This window comes from Humulus lupulus, chromosome X (assembly GCF_963169125.1).
Source record: "Humulus lupulus chromosome X, drHumLupu1.1, whole genome shotgun sequence".
Classification (NCBI taxonomy): domain Eukaryota; kingdom Viridiplantae; phylum Streptophyta; class Magnoliopsida; order Rosales; family Cannabaceae; genus Humulus; species Humulus lupulus.
In genome coordinates, this window is record NC_084802.1 from 72,663,780 (window position 1) to 72,679,268 (window position 15,489).

The window sequence follows — 15,489 nt, forward strand, 5'->3', positions numbered from 1 at the left end:
CGGAGCCCAAAAAATCGAAGTATACAGCGACTCCCTACTTGTGGTAAACCAAATATCCGGGGAATACCAGACGAAAGGCGAAAAAATGGCTGCCTACGTGTCTCTCTCCCGCGGCCTACTGCAGCATTTCAAAGGCTACCAAATCCGCCAGGTCCCCCGGGACCAGAACTCACTCGCGGACACGCTGGCCAAGCTTGCAACAGACCCGGAGATTGAACAATATGGCCTGGTGCCCATCGGGCACTTAGAAGCACCCACTACCGAGACACAGAGGGTAAATGCCATCATCGACCATTCCCATTCCTGGATAGGACCCATCCTCAGATTTCTCACCACCGGAGAGCTCCCCACTGATAAAGCTGACGCAAGAAAGCTCCAGTATCAAGCTCCCTGATACGTGGTTATGGATGGAAAGCTTTACCGCAGGGGGTTGTCCATACCCTTCCTTAGGTGTGTTGCCGGAACCGAAGTCAGCGCCATCATCCATGAGGTTCACGGAGGCTTCTGTGGCGACCATACCTCCGGGCCGAGCCTCTCCAAAAAGATCCTTCGACAAGGATACTTCTGGCCCACCATGAAGAAGGATTGTGTGGATTATGTCAGAAGGTGTGAGCAGTGCCAGAGGTACCCCAAGGTTCCGCGAGCGCCGCCTACAGAAATTACCTTAATGACCAGCCCCTGGCCGTTCGCCGTTTGGGGCATTGACCTAGTAGGTTCCCTCCCAACTGGAAAGGGTGGAGTGAAGTATGCCATAGTCGCGGTAGACTACTTCACCAAATGGGCTGAGGCTGAACCTATGAACACGGTCACATCTAAAAAAGCACTGGACTTTGTCATCAGGAATATAGTGTGTCGTTTTGGGCTTCCACGAAAAATTGTGTCCGACAACGGGAAGCAATTTGACAGTGAACACTTCACGAACTTCTGTGCTTCGCATGGAATTATCAAAAGCTTTTCCGCAGTCGCCAGACCCCAGGCTAATGGGCAAGTGGAGGCTGTAAACAAAATATTAAAGACCACGTTGAAGAAAAAACTCCAAGCCTGCAAGGCTCACTGGCCGGAAGAACTTCCCCGAGTACTTTGGGCCTATCGCACAACAGAGAGAACTTCGACGGGGCACACGCCTTATTCCATGACCTTCGGTTGCGAGGCCGTCATCCCAGTAGAAACTATGATCCCCTCTCACAGGCAGGATACCTACGACCCTACCCGGAACCACGCCCTTCTCCAGGATTCCCTGGACATGATCGAAGAGCTCCGGGAGCAGTCGCAGGTCCAACTAAAAATGTACCAAGGCAAGATAGCCTGACACTTTAACACGAGAGTCAAGAGCCGTACATTCGAAGTTGGGGATCTTGTCCTACGGAGAGTATTTCCTGCTACGCAGGATCCGGGAGTGGGAGTCCTCAGACCCAACTGGGAAGGCCCCTATGAAGTTCAAGAAAAAGTGGGCCATGGGACGTATCACTTAAAGAGACTCGACGGATCTAAAGTCCCACGCGCCTGGAACGCGGAGCACCTCCGCCGTTACTACCAGTAGGCCCCGGGCGATCTAGTCGGAAGTCCTTGGTGAAATTAGCAAAAGTGAAAAATGTGGAAATAATCCTCCCTGTTGTAAAACACGTGCCTAGCAGGCTAATTTAATGAAACACGGAGAGATTCACTCCAATTTTACTGCACTTTTTATCCTTGTGTTCAAAGCTGCGTTTTAACAAGTGACCACGCGGTCCGGAGACGTCCGGACCCCACGCTCACTTGGGGGGGTATACATGGCTAAGGCATAGCCATACGCCCCTTGAACAAAACATACACAGAACACCACTTATGTGCTAGCATTGTGTTTGAAATTTTTAAATTGTTAAGCTTAGGTTAATTTGTTGCCATGAACATGTTTGCATTACGTGAATTATGTGTTTATGTGAAAATTGCCATTGAAATGCCTGCCATTATGCATCATGAAAATTATCTCCTGTGTAGCACAGCGATGAACAGGACTGGGGGGTGGGGCACATTCAGAGAGCTACGCCGAAACACCCCTAACTCCCTGACAAGTCCTTTGCAGACATATTCCGCGATCGCTGTAGAGCTTTGCTTCGCAAGCTCCAGCTCCGGGTCCCGTAAGGCGAAAGATGGCGAGATCCGCGACCGTTGTAAGCCGTGCTTCGCAGGCTTCAGCTCCGGATCTCACAAAATAATGCATGGCGAGCTCCTCGACCACTGCAAGTTTCTGCTCCAGGAGCAGACATGGTCAATCCCCCACTCACAGCAGGCCTTGCTTCGCAAAGCCCCTGCTCCGGGATCGCACCTGGTAGGCGTGGCAATTTCCCCGACAGCAACGAGCCTTGCTTCGCAGAGCTCCGTGCCAGGTCCCTGAAGCCAGCCACCATGAGGTTCGCAACGACAGTTAGTTTTTCTTCGCAAAGATCTAACCTTAAGTCTAGCGACGCTCACCAAAAGAACTCCCATTCCGAGCCATGGAACGGCTCACCTTAGCAATCCCAGCGAACAGTATAACTACAAGTCCTAGGATTGGCTATTTGCCTTAGGAAAGATAAAATACGGTGAAAGGAGTCTGGCCGTTGGAACCAGGAAACCTTCGTAACCTAGAAACTACGCGGGAAAAGACATCAGCCGTTAGAGCCTCAAGTGGGATGTGCATAGGTTCTGGCCGTTGGAACCAAAACCTCATGCGCCCCTACAACAGTTTCTACCGTATAAAAGTCTACCCTAAACGCAAAGTTAAATAAAGAACTCGGCAGAAAAGAAAGGAGAATGCTATAAGTATGGCAAATATGTCTGCAATGAAAAACTCAAATGAAAAATAATTAAAGATAAAACCCCTTCAAGCATTGGGGGTAGCTGCAGCTTCCACGACCGCGGTCTCGGGGACATCGGCTTCAACTGAGGCTGGTGGAGTCGGCTCATTGGAAGGCGGAACTTTGTCACGGGAAGGTTCAGAGGTCCCCGCCTCTCCGGGATCTCCCGCTTCAGGGGCTCTAGCACGTTCGTCAATGTTGTAAGTTTGGACGTACGCCTCTGGGCCTTGATCCCACACCTGTAGCTTCTCCCTCATGGCGTCGGCATCCTCTCCCAGATAGCCTAGTACCTCCGGGTTCACTTTCCAGAGTTGATGCATGAGGACCACATGCGATATATTAATCGTCCTGTTCAGTATCACCTCGGCATCCTCCTTCTCCTTCAAGCGCTCCGCCTCGGAGGTTGCCAGCTGTGCCTCCGCGACAGCTAATTGAGCCCTTAGTTTGTCCATCTCGGCCTTGGAGGCATCCCGCTCTCCCTTAAGAGAATCAATCTCCTTGCGCTGCTCCCTATTTTGGTTCAGCACGGATTGCTTCTCGGTCACATGCCCCCTGGCAGTGAATTGCAAGGCTCCGATCTCTTTATCCTTCTCGGCGAGCCCCAACTTCAGCATAGACACGAGATCCCTGCTCCTCTTATGAAGCTACTCCTCCTCGTGCAGCTTACTCTGAAGAGTGGAATATTCCTCTTGCTGCTTAAGGAGGAGATCATTTTTTGATTGCAAGCGGGCTTCCAAGGTATCCTTCTCCACCCTGGCTTGGGACAGCTCTTCCCGAAACTTGGAGTTTTCGGCCTTCATCTCATCCGACCGCTATCTGAACTCATTCTCTGCGTTGGCCCGGTACTCTTGATATTTGGCGAGATATTTCTTGTCCGCCTCTTCCTCAGCCGTGCGCCGGGCCTGGTCAATCTTCTCCGAAGCCTCCAAGGCCTGTTGGGTCAGTTTCTGCTTCTCCGCCTCCAAGGCCTGGCGAGCCACCTGGCTCTCCTCCAGCTGAACCGGAACTGCACCCACCTCCCGGAACGAGCGTTCCGCAATCAGAGAGGCCTGCACGGAAAGACAACGCAATGAGTTAAGCAGAACCAAATGTGCTAAGACAGATGATCCCAAAGCTTAACTGACGGCTTACCCCGGACAATTGTTGCTTCACGGCATGTGTCAGCAGCAGCGGATCCTTGCTGCTACTGATGGCCCATTTCTCAGAATTGAGCTCGCACAAGCTCAGGGCCATGTCCTCCATCATCTCCGCTCCGAACGGCGCCAATGCACGTCCAAGCCTAGGCACCAGCCTCTTCTCCAAGGCTGGGCCATCCAAAACTGCTCCAGCCGGGTGAAGAGACCTCACCCCCTCGGCCAACTCAGCTCTCTTCACGGCAGACAAGTTGTCTGCCCTTCCCTGAGTAATGGCCTTCTCAGCCTCCAACCGCCTCTTCAAAAAATTATCGGCCCGTCTTACACCCTCCAGGAGGGCAGTGGGGAAACGGGTTGGTTTCTGCGGGAAGTGGAACTTCAGGCCAGGCAGAGGAAGGTTTGTTTGCTGAGAAGAAGGAGACCCCGAAAGGGTGGACTCCCTTTGGGCTGGAGGAGGAGGCAGACGGGGTATTAAGGCCCCGGTCTGTTGTTTTTGCTGCTGCGGTGGCTGAGGTGACTACCTTTGTTGTTGTTGTTGCCTTTGCTGCTGCGGCAACAGAAGTAATTTCCTTTGTTGTTGCTGCTGGTTTGGATGTTGTTGCTGCTGCCGCTGTGGCGTTGGTGATTGTCTATGTTGTTCTTGTTGCTGCTGTTGTTGTAGTTGTGGTTGCTGTCGTTGCTGTTGTTGTTGCCTTCGACCAGGAGAAGAGTGTCTAAGGCGTTTCTTCTTGGCGCCCTCAGCATCCCCTCCGGGACGCTTGCTCACCCTAGTCGTCTTCACGGGGAACACAAGCCCTTCCCCGTCGCTGCTGCTACTCGAGACCATCATGGTCTCGGAAGGCCTGTCGGCAGGAGACTTCTCTACCCCCGGAGACGCTTGCGCCTCGCCACTTGTCCTCTTGGGGGTGGCAGCTTTACCTCCCCTACCAGCCTGGGCCTTCCGTCCTTTCCCCTTGGACGGGTCTTGGCTGGTGGCAGCCTTCTTAATGAGCAAGGTGACTCTCCCCAGCATCTTGGCTTCTGGGTACTCTGCAAGAAACATACGGAGCAAGGTTAACGAACCAACAAGCAGTGAAAAAGAAGATAAGCAGAAGACAAGACAATCAACAACATAAAAGCACAAGCAAGTCCGCCAGCAGGGAACAAGAAACAAGAAAAAGAAAAGTTTGAAAGGGACGACCATGCACGAGAAACATGGATGGCCTTCCCCGAGCAAAACAAAACACTGTTTCCTGCTCCAGGAAGCTCCCGTACTCCTTGAAGTCCGGGAATGACATGCTGAGGGAAGAAGGGTCAACCATGATGACACCTTCTGCCAGACTACCGTCACTCAGACACCCGAGGAGCTCATCTACCCTATCGCAATATCTGTCAAAGGGTATCCTACGCGGATCTAGCCTAAGGAAGCGAGGATCGAACCCCATCTGAGAGGTCCGGGAAACCTCAGACAGGCTGGGGGTGTGGATCAATCAAAAACTAGTCTTACCTCTCCCGGAGGTACCAGCCCCCGGAGTCCCTTCGTTAGGGTAAGCTGCGGCGTGGCGAGCCTCGATCTCCTCTTCCTCCGGCTGAGGGTCGGGGAACCTCTCCGCCCAACTAGGGGATAAAGTATTCTCGTCCCGGGCTGCTTGGTTGATCACCTTGGACAGCTCCAGGGCAATCTGCTCCCGGATGTCAGCTGACACCTGACTTTGCCCCCTGCCACTCACTGGCTCAATGTTTTGGAAAGAGGCGAGTAGCCCATACTCCCTCAAAGATTCGGAGGTCACAAGCCCCTCTACTTTCAACTCTTCCTCCGAGAGCCCTTCGTAGAACTTGGACCTCCTTATCATCTCCGCACAGCGAGGTGTCCGCGGAACGACTTCTGCAAAATTCAAATACAAGCATTAGAGATCCTCCCGAAAGGCAAAGCAAAAGCAAAGAAACAAAGTTGAAAAGGAGAGGAAGGAGCACTTACCAGGGATTTTGAAGTCCAAAGATAGGGCTGGCACCCTCTTCAGTGGGAAGCCAGTCGTCAGGAACCAGTACTCCCGGAGGTCTGGAACCCTCGCGGTATGACAGGTGGGACACATCACGTCCGGGTGCCTCTCCAGCCTGTAAAATCCCACCTTGTCTGAATGACCCCTCATGGGCTGAGACTTCAACCCGTAGAAGTACAGCACCTCCTCCGGAGTAGGAGCTTCCAGTTTCTGGGACTTGCAAAAGATGAACCACCCCGCTAGGAGCTTGTTGCTGGGGGGAATCAACTGGAAGGGGGCAATCCCCGCCTTCACACAGAAATTGGCAAAGTAACTTCTTAGGGGCAAGTGCGCCCCACACACTATGTGTGCCCAGCTCCAGGCACCAAAACCCTCGTGGCTCTGACTAGCCGACTCGCCCAGCACCGACAGACGGTGCCACATCAGGCCTGGGATGTTCTTCAGGCCTGCCTCTGAGGAGTACAGCTCCAGCATGCCGTAGTTCCTGAACAGGTTCGGCTTCTGGTCCATCTCCTAGATTGAACTATTGGTAGTTGGTGGGCTAGCCGCGACCACTTTTGTCTTTCCTTTCCCCTTTGCGCCGGCGACAAGGGAACCCTCCTCCTGGGCAGAATCAGCCTCCGCCACAACGAGGAGTTGTTCCTTTGAGACGTTCGTCACTGAACAAAAGAAACAAAGAAGAAAACACTCTAAGCAGTCAGCACCCTTGTCATACCCTAGTGGTATCAAAGGCGTCGGGGAGACCCCCCCCCCCCCCGAAAACTGCTTGGAGAGGCTCCCACCGAGCTTGCCGAAGGGTTGGCACCATGCCACCCGAAGGACAGCAAGGAGCCAAACTCAGACTCCGAGCCTAAGCCCGCCGAGAGAGGTGTTTCTCCAGAGAAAGACACCCTAAAGGCGTTCATGCTTATGCCCTAAAACAGCAAACCAGAACAACGCAAGCAAGACAAGGAACGACTTTCCAAACGCAAATCGTCAAAGCATGCAAAAGAGACTACTTATCGACTCACATCAATCGCATGCCTATCAAAGCCCTATTCACGCATGCACATAGGCGATAATGGCAGAAACCTCAACTCTAACAATTACCAACAACCTAAGGTTTGGGAGGAAAGAGCAAAGTAGAAATACTTACTGGTATTCGGGTAGTTGAAGGTTGAAGGAGTAACCGGATCGCTGCACAGCACGATCGCGAGAAGTAAAACCTGCAAAGACGAACGGCGATTCAAACCCTGAACTTCGGCGAATAAACCCACTGCCAAATCAAAAGAAAAGTTTCTAGATCCCTTACCAAAAGAGGTGGCAAGTTCGAAGGAATGGAAGCTTGGAAACCTGAGAGTTCGAAGGTTTGGGAATCTGAAAATCCGAAAGATAGAGAATTTGAAAGCGTAAAGAGGAAGAAAGGTCTGTTCCCTCGTTTTTATAGCAGGGAATAAGTCATTTCGAATTCCTCAAATGAACGGTCCTGATCTTCCCATTCCGTGTGCATCAGATCCAACGGCTGGAGATGAAGCGACGATCCTATTTATGAATCCTTGGATGGGAATAAAGTATTTATTTCCCATCATTATACCACCTCGGGCCCGGAGTACCATTAAAAACCGTCAAATCATTACTCAGATGCCTGACGCACGCATACTCAACCAGTCGCCTCACGCACACGTCTTGGTCGCAGAACCATTCCTGGCATGACGCGTGGCCCTTGCCACACTTGAGTACTTGAGTTCAAACATAAAAAATTCCCTTCCTTTTTCATACTAACACTCAGGCGGGAAAAAGGAACAATTCCGGGAACACAGAAGGTGGCCCCTCGCCTAATCTAAGAAACCGGAATACCCGGAGGACTGTACAAGCTCCCGGATCTCTCAAAGCTCCGTGACCTTGGGGGGTAAATGTTATCCAGATTTCCGTATAGCGTTTAGATGGATATCCTCGGGGAAGCAGAATTATCAACGTCTTTCACGGTAGGTGACCAAAGCTCGCGGATGGACAGAAAGGCTTCGCCTCTCCCGTTTAGTGTCCGGATTACTCTTTCAAGCAAACGCGACACGGAAGCTCGTCAACTCTCCCGGAGCTCCCGAAGGGGTATCCTTCGGGGAAGCTCCTTCCAGGAGAAGCTCTTCAAGTGGTCTTCACGGAAACAGTTCCGTGCCTCGCACGGAACAAGACCAGGCGGTCGAGTCGTGGAGGAGGCATATTTGGAATGATATCCACCTGACACAGGATCCCGGCTGACACGCCCGACAGGTCAAAGCCGCACACATCCCAGCACGCCTAAGGGTACCTTTTCGCCTACTGTTCCGCTGACAACTTGGAAAAGACGGCTGACTTTGTGTATTCCCCATACTTTCACGTAAATATACCCACATAGAGTCTTGTAGCCATGCTACTACAGTAATTGTATCCCCTATTTATGGCTGGTGTAATTGAGACTCATGGAGGTAGAGAAAAACCCTAATCCAAAACCCTAGCTATAAAGACCCCCTCATTTTACAATAGGGGGGACGGCCAACAAATTACATAGCAAGAACTCTACTAAAATCTCTCTAGCTTCATCTTCTCCAAGAGAACCCGAGAGAAACACTGTGAGGTTGTGAGTTCCTTATACACCAGCTATTTGACTGTTATTCTCGACAAGTATAATAACATCGACTCGTGGACTAGGGCTCGTTGACGCCTGAACCACGTAAAAACACTGTTTGTTTATTTATATTTCTGCACTTTTATAGCTCTTGTCTTTTTATTATTCCGTTCGTATTCGTTTCCGAAAAACTCGGTAAACAGTTTGTATGAGGATTAAGATATGCTATGTATGATGATGTAATATGTGATATGAAGTATGAAATGATATTTTGAGATGATATGATGAATTTGATGAATCATGTATTTCCTTTGTGTTGATATGACTGGATTGCATGTGTTTTGTATGCTGTGTGAAAAGAAAATGGTTGTTAGCATGTTGAACACAACACAACAAAGGGGTTACTAAGGATATAAGACGTAACCTGAGTTACTAAGGATATAAAGACGTAACTCATAGGGCGGGCGCGCTGAGGTTATTCAAGGACCAGAGCCTCTTGTTTACCTCAAGATGTAACATGGACAAGAGAGGGGGCCGTGTTCACAAGGATGTGATGATGATGTCTATGTTGTTGATGCTTGGAAATGCTAATGATGTATGATGTGATGATGATGTTTATGATTATGATGTTTATGATGATGATGTTTGAATATGCTAATGATGTATGATGTATATTGATGATGACTGATGATAATGTTTATGTATGATGTATGATGATGATGTTTAAGTATGATGTATGACGATGTATGGATATGATGTTGTATGAGACTTACAATATGATTATACTTTTGTTGTGTTTTTCTTTGTATGTTGTTTGTACTTCCTTACTGGGCTTTTATCTCACCCCCTTACTTTCCCTTTCAGGTAATAAATAGGGTTTCTCTTTGGCACACGTGGTGATGTGAGGAGTTCCAACGTCAGAGTGTGTATGGCGTGCGGGTATCCTATGGATGAATAAACGAACAACTTAAATGCCGAATTTTAAAGAATGATGTTATGGACATAAATTTAAAAACTATCAGTGGGACGTAAACTTTATTTATTTTAAACGTTGCATAAGTACTCTTATTTTTATTTTAAACTATTGAGCATAAAATGCATGTTTTATGAAGGCCCCACTGGATTTCATATGTTAAGTAGTTTTCCTCTATAATTTTATGAGTATGGAGACATTTTGATAAGTAGTAGTTTATGGTGTTTTATAGTTTTCCTTCCTGGCCCCCTAATCAAGGCCATAATCCTTATTAGGTAATTTGGGACATTATAACTAACTAATTTGGTAACTAAGTAATCAAAATAGGAATAATTATTTTGAAGTTGGTTTATTTTTGTGGGGTTAGTGCCAATATTATTATTTATGCATTGAAACTCATATCTCCATGCTTGCATTAGATTACAAGTCATTAGTTAAAATAATTAGAATATCTTAGTAGTAATAGTCAAACTTGAGATAGTTAAACTAACTAATTTGGTAACTAAGCAACAAAAACAACTACGGTGTTGAGAGTGTTTTGTCAACACTGGTGTTGACAAAAGTTGGGTTCGACATGTGGATAGTTATAAATTCTAATTTTTCATTATGACAGTGTATATTGTTGTCATTAAAACATCTCACAAATTTTCAAGAAATCCTGAATAATTTACGCTGCCGAAAACAAGGTTCAAACAACTTGTTGCACACATGCACTCAAAAAGAGGCACGCGTAGAAAATTCAAGTGTTTAAACCTTATTCTTGGCACCGTAAATTATTCAGAATTTCTTCAAACTTTGTGGGATGATCTAAATTACTATAATGTACAATATTATAAAAAAAAATGGGATTATAACTATCCATATGCTTAAAACAAAAAAAATTCAACACCGTAGTCATTCCCTATGAATTTAATTGTGAAGTTGGTACCTTATTTGTGTAGGTTGGCACCAACAATATTATTTATGCATTACAACTTTTATTCTCATGCTTAAATTAAACTATAAGTTATTAATAGACATAATTAAAATACATTTGTAGTAAAAGTCAAACTTCGAACAATCAAACTAACAAATTTAGTATCTAAGTAACTAAACTAGGAATTGATTGTAAAGTTAGTAACATATTTGTGTGGGGTTTGTTAGGATTGTTTTTACAGAGTTTAGGAGAGCAATTTTAGGGGGTCCATATGCCTTTTTGGTTGTGTTTGTGTAGTATGATGCTTGTGTTTGCTAGTGTTTTTAGGATCCGATGCGGAATAAATAAATGGACAAAAATATGGAGATATCCTGGGTGTCTAAGCATAAAATGCCTAATTTGGAGAAACTGAGGTTAAGAGATCTTTGTTGGATTGATTTTGGCCTTCGGTGAGGTTCTCAAGATTGAAAAGGAAAATTTTAGAAAAAATGATTTTGAGTCGCGGCGCTGTGTCTTTAGAGCCACGGTGATGTGGAAGACAGAGAAGGCAAAAATCTGGGTTTAACAAGGGCAGTGGTGCTGGACTTTTGAGTTGTGGCAGTATTGTTTGAGCAATTTGACCCGCAACGCAGTCACTTAAGGGCCGCGACGCTTATTGAGGCAGAGACGATTGGTATTTTCAATATCGTAGACGGGCTGCGACGCTTCATTATTGAGTTGAGTGGCTTCAGTTTGTGAATGTACAGAAAATGACATTTTTAGCTAGGGAAAAATGGTATTTCACATATAACACGTAGGGCAACTATATAAGCTTCATTATGTCAAATTTTGAAGGGGAAAACCTAGAGACTCAAGAAAACGCTCGGCGGAGGCTAAGGATTGAAGATTCAATATTTTTCACTATTTTTTTCTCTTTTTCCCTTATTTTCTGCTATAGTGATGTTTAGATCTATTTTTATGGATTTTATTATGTTCAACATGAACTGATTTTCTTGTTAGGGTGTTAATGGATTCTTCTTGAAACCTTATGATTATTTAATGTAATTTTTATGAATTTCTTGTCAATATTGTGAATTATTTGATTTGTGTTTAATTCTTGTGATTGATTGGCCTCCAACTGCAGGATTTATATGATGTTAACCTAAAATCTGAAAAGTGAAGGTTAAATATGCTTTAGTCAAATAATCATAAATTTGTATTGGACAAGAGTACCTGTATGATTTGTGTAGCTTAGGGATTATGTGTTTAATGCCTTTAATTTGTTTAATTTACTACAGAGATGTAGGAAGTTTTCTTAGAGTAGAGAGTTATATGTCCTAATGAGAATATAATTTGCAATTGAAATCCGCTATCACGATAGAGATAGGAATTCTGGAAATTGTGTTAAAGTAGCATAGGTGGATTGTTGATGAAATTGATAACCCTATATTTTGTCCATTGAATTAGATTTTTATTGTTGAGTTCTTTTATGTTCTTGATATTTATTTCATTTAATTTATTTAATATCTTCTACAATTTAATCTTTTCTAAATCAATTAGAAATAAATATTGATTCTTGGTAATTAGTAAACAGTCCTTGCGAGTTTGACACTTTACTTAAATATACTACTTGTTCGATTGCTTGCACTTGTGTATTAAAAAATCCACAACATGTTTTTGGCGTCGTTGTCAGAGACTGTGTTATTAATATCAAAATAGTTAATTTTTATTCTAACTTGGTTTTTTTTATTTATTTATCGTTGTAATTCGGTTGGTGTTTTAATCTTTTGATTTCGGGAACTATTGGTTTATGCGACGTGTTAAATAGCGAGAAATGCTACCAGTGAATCCTAAAACAGAAAGAACTTGCAGACAGAACCAAAATAAGTAGAGGTTGGAGACTACCATGGCTAAGAATCAAGGGAATGCAGCAAACAATGTTGTTTTTAATGTTCAAGGGCCAGCAGTTGCTGCTGAGATCTCAATTGCTGCAGAAGTCCCTGTTGAACAAGGACCAAGGACACTAAGAGATTATGTACTTCCCACTGTCACGGGAATGCATTCATGCATCCAATACCCCACTATTGTCGCTAACAACTTTGAAATCAAGCTGACAATTTTACAAATGGTGCAGTCCACCATCCAATTTGGTGGATTACCTACTAAGGATCCAAACTTGCAGTTATCTAATTTCATAGAGTTGTGTGCAACGTTTAAGATGAATGGGGTGAGTGACAATGCAATCCGACTGAGACTGTTCCCATTTTCATTAAGGGTGTGAGCAAATAGTTGGTTAATTTTGCTACAAGCCAACTCAATCATGACATGGGCGGAACTAGCCCAAAAGTTCCTTGCCAAGTTCTTCCCTCTGACTAAAGTTGCAAAGTTGAGAGGTGAAATTAATAATTTCCATCAAAATGACAGGGAGTCTTTATAAGATGTATGGGAGGGCTTCAAGGAGTTGTTAAGGAAATGCTCCCATCATGGTATTGAGAAGTGGATGTTGGTCCACAACTCTTACAATGGGTTGGGTGGTACTACGTGCACCATCATTGATGCAACAACAGGGGGTGCTTTCATGAGTAAGAGTGCTAATGAAGCATTTATTGATGCCCATGAAACAACTACCAATGGCCTACTAAGAGAGGAAATACAAAGAAGGTGGCTAAAATGATTGAATTAGATGCCATCTCAATGCTTACAGCTCAAGTGGCAACGTTGACGAAACAGTTACAACAGAACAACCTCTCAGCCCAGGCCATGGAACTACAAAATTTATGTGAAACCTGTGGGAGCGCCCATCCACTAAATCAATGTCCTGGTGTGGATATGAACAATATCTCTATGGAACAAGTTCAAGCCATAGGAAATTTCCAAAGGCCAGCCAATAACCCATTTTCTATGACCTACAACCAAGGGTGGAGGAACCACCCTAACTTCTCATGGAAAGATAATCAAGCAGCACAATAGACTTTCCCGCAAAACAAGCAACCTTTCCCACAATAGTCTTTCCAACAACCTTCTCCTGGATTCTATCAACCACAGGCTAGGCCAGCACAGCCGCAACCTATGATGAAGCCACTTGACACACAACCTGATGTTTTGAATCAATTTATGACTGAAACAAGGGCATCTATTAGAAATGTGGAGACTCAGATTGGTCAGTTGGCTACTTTGATGACAAATAGGACTAAAGGAAACCTGTCTAGCACTACTGAGTTAAATCCTAAGGAGCAGTGCAATGCAATCTCCTTAAGGAACGATAAGGAGTTGGAAGAGCCAGTTGAGAAGTCTAGTCTTCCACTGAAAATGGATTCTGAGAAAGAGGTTATGGTAGAAGAAAATGTTATTGAGAACCTAGAGAAGAAGAAGCTTCCAGTGTGTTTTGAGCACCATATAAAATTTTTGTATCCATAGAGGCTCCTCAAAAATAATCTTGACAAGAAGTTTGCTTAATATTTAGAAGTCTTCTAGAAGCTTCACATAAATATTCCATTTTCTGAGGCACTTGAGCAAATGTCAACTTACCTTAAATTCTTGAAGGAAATTTTATCAAAGAAAAGGAAGTTGGAGGAATACAAGACAATTGCACTTACTGAGGAATGTAGTGCAATTTTGCAAAAGAAATTACTACCAAAGCTTAAAGATCCTTGAAGTTTCATTATTCCATGCTCAATAAGGGGCCCAGTGGTGACAAAGGCTTTATGTGATTTAGGGGCTAGTGTGAATCTAATGCCTCTATCGATCTTTCGCAAGTTGAAATTGGGAGAAGCTCGCCCTACTACCGTGCCCTACAAATGGCGGATCGTTCAGTTAAACATCCTCGTGGAGTGATTGAGGATGTATTGGTGAAAGTGGACAAATTCATCATTCTTGCATACTTTATTATTCTTGATATGGAGGAAGATGAAAATATTTTGATTATTCGAGGGAGGGCATTTTTAGCTACCAGAAAGGTGCTAATTGATGTACAAAAAGGGGAGTTGAAGCCGCGTGTGCAACAAGACGAGGTAACATTTAATGTTTTTGCAACAACTGAAATTCCAACTTCCTGTAGAGTGGATGTGATAACAGGAGGTGGCATTAAGGTCGAGCAGTTTGTCATCGTTTGAAAAGGTTCTTTAGTGGGATGATTTGAATGTTGCATGAGCGGTGGAAGGATCCTAATATTTGCAACATAAAAAGACGGGCTTCCACCTCTGACACTATGGCTCTTAAGGACTCGAGGGGTGGACTTGATCCGAGTTGAATCTAAAGATGAACTCAACGTCCGACTAAATGACATTAACGATAGTGAAGTTGGGAGGCATCCTAATGGATACTTTTAATTTTAGTTAAGTTTTTGTTATTGTAGCGCACAAATTTTTTTATAGTTTAATTAATTTTGTGCTTTATTTTTTTTTATTAATTGTTAAGTGTTAGGAAATTATTTTTTAATTGTTTGGTAGAAATTATGTGAATTTATTTTTGTTAATTATTTATTTAATTTTTTTAAATTTGTAAGTGAATGAGTTTTGGTTGTATCCACCAAGGTGCATGGTTAGTAGAAATGCACCTTAGCACTTGTGTGTGTGCATGTGCATGATTGCATGGTGAGCATGCAGTAGTTTTCCCATGCATTATTCTAGATTTTTCATCTTATTTGTTATTTGTTATTTAGTTTTTATTTAATTAAAAGGAAAATAATAGGAGAAATAAAGAGAGAAGGCTCTAGAAGGCTTGTGTTCACACAAGAAAGTAGTGGGAAACAAATGGTAAGAAGAGATAGAGTTGTCATTTTGAATTCTCGTAACCCTGGACCCACCCTCAGTAAAATAGTAATAACCTGAGCTGTAGATATTTGATTTAGACAAAATTGGTACCGTTAGAAAGTTAATTAAATTATCTATAATTTTTTTTCAAATATTATTTTCCCTAAAATGCAACAAATAAGGGTCAAATTCGAGTCCCAAGTGGCAGGACCCTAGAACTACAAAAATTAAAATTTTCCTTATTAGTGTGGTGTGACAATGATGGAAAGAGAGAAGTTAGTGGGCTGTCAATTGTCAAAGGGATTTGATTGGCTGATTATAATTATTAATTAATTTTATTTTTGATTTGTGGAAAATAAAG

The 15,489-nt window shown here is 44.3% G+C and overlaps 1 non-coding gene across 1 annotated transcript; it reads right to left on the bottom strand.

The window, feature by feature from the left end:
* Positions 1 to 12,760: 12,760 nt before the first annotated feature.
* On the bottom strand, positions 12,761 to 12,867 carry LOC133807755 (small nucleolar RNA R71). The gene has a single exon (XR_009879651.1). It is a non-coding gene; the product is annotated as a small nucleolar RNA R71 (small nucleolar RNA).
* Between the last annotated feature and the right edge of the window lie 2,622 nt (positions 12,868 to 15,489).